Here is a 2221-nt window from a genome sequence, read left to right on the forward strand (position 1 = left end):
CATTTGGTCTCTAGTGCCTTTCTTGTAATGTCTGTGTCTGCCTACTCTGCCATCTTACCAGAAATCTGCCACCTCTCCCAGTTTCTAGTGGCTCCACACATTTTTTGACTGTGGCTGCATTAATTTGTATCATCTTCACATGGACTTCTCCTTTTTGGCTAGTATAAGGACACTTGTCATTGAATTTAGGGCCACCTGCATAAACAGATGATCTCATCTTGAGATCCTTAGTCTAATTAAATCTGTGATGATCATTTTCCCCAAATGTCACGTTCACAGGGTCCAGGGGTTAGGATGTGGAGTTTGCTTTTGATGGGTAACCATTGAACTCACTACACCAATGTATTATTTTTCCTTATAATGTTATGCTTCTTAAATAGCTTGCTACTTTAGTCTCTGAGCTTATTTTCTCTGAGAGGCACTGATTTGGTAGATCCAGACAATACATATCAGGGAAAGCCAGACCCAATCCACATTAGTCCCAATTAGCTCAGGATGTGCACAGTGGATGAACCCCAGACTGGCAACGACCACAAAATAACTTCTGAGGAGGTCAAGTGATAATGCTTTGTTCCACAAGAAGCAGTGGCATAGTGTTAGGCTTCATAACTGTAATAATCCATCTCTATAGACTTGGACAAAAGAGTCCACAGGCAAATGTCCAAAGTTATCTGCTTATCTTTTTTTTTCAGCTCCTCAGAAGGGCTGCTGTGCTACTCTGATTTTGCTCTGGAGGCCACTTAGAATGGACTTCTAAGTCACTGCAGATGGAGGAAGCAGACATTTTTTATCCCAAGATAATGATAGAAAAGAAGCCAGAGAACTCCAGTAGTTTCCCTTCTTATTTTGTTCTTTTACAATCCTTCTGCCTCCTGAACAAGGCCAATACTACCACCTTCCAATACTCCAGTTCCAAACAGACCCTGTCATCCAGGGATTTCTTACAGGTTTCTAACTAGCTTGATGTTTTCTCCTTTATAGACTCTCCAGGGTTGAGGTTCTAGGGTGGATCCAGAATATTCTGCTAGTTCACTGACTGGATCAGAGTCCCTTTATTTATTTTCAAAATGAACTTTCTCTTGTTTTTTATTATTACACAGCCACATCTCCTTAAAACCATAAAATTTGTTTGGAATTTTTAAAAAAGGGATACTGAAGAAACTGAACTTTAGATAAATATATCTTTAGCTCAAGAAATATTAATTCCTAAAATGAACATCAAAATTAAGGAAAAATAGATTATGAAAACCATTAAGAGATTGGAGTCATTATTTTTTAATTTTTCATTTCAAATTTAGAGGATACTAACTTTTTACACTTGCTCTTACGTCTCTTTAATCTTACTAAAAATAAACAGCTCAGATCACCATTAACAGATTGCTCCTAGAAGAAGCACTAGACTGCTAACTGCTAGATTGGCAGTTCAAACCCTCCAGCTGCTTCTTGGAAACCCTACACAGAATTGTTATGAGTCAGAACCGACTTGACATCACTTATGAACAACAACAAAAACATGCAGGTTTAATAAACAATTTACAATTGGCAACACATCATTTACCTAGTAAATGAATGCTAATCAATTAGGATTCTTAAAGTGCAGTGCTTTGTTCTGTTGTATATAGGGTCACTATGAGTAGGGATGGACTCAGTGGTACCTAACAACAAGGAAATATACAAAGTCATCAGAAACTTTGATCAAAATTTTGGATTGGTTGACATTTATATTAAAAAACAGTATGTGTTCAGATATTATTGATGGTTAAATAAAAACTTTGCTAAACCTTTGCAAGATCCATGAGTCATCATTACAAGAGCCCTAAAGTTTTTTTCTTTCTTTTTATTGTGAATTGGATGAAGATTTATAGAGAAAATCAGGTTTCTATTCAACTATTTGTACAAATTTTGTTTCAATGAATTGACTGGCATGTCTATAACAAAATATCTCTTATCCGACTTCCTCCAATGTTTCCCCTTTCCATTCCTCCTTTATTCCTAACCTTTCTGCACTTTGTCCTTGGGCAAATGCTGCCCTTTCAGTTTCAAATGGCTGATTATTCTAAGGTGTACATTCCTAACCAGTATTATTGGTTCTCTTGTATGTCTATCTATTATTTGGCTGAAAGTTGAGTGATGGGGGTGAGTTCATTTTCAGATCTGAAGGTGGTTAAGGACCATGATCTCAGGGGTTCTGCCAATCTCTACCCAACTAGTAAATTTGTGT

This window comes from Chrysochloris asiatica, unplaced genomic scaffold (assembly GCF_000296735.1).
Source record: "Chrysochloris asiatica unplaced genomic scaffold, ChrAsi1.0 scaffold00326, whole genome shotgun sequence".
Taxonomy (NCBI): Eukaryota; Metazoa; Chordata; class Mammalia; order Afrosoricida; family Chrysochloridae; genus Chrysochloris; species Chrysochloris asiatica.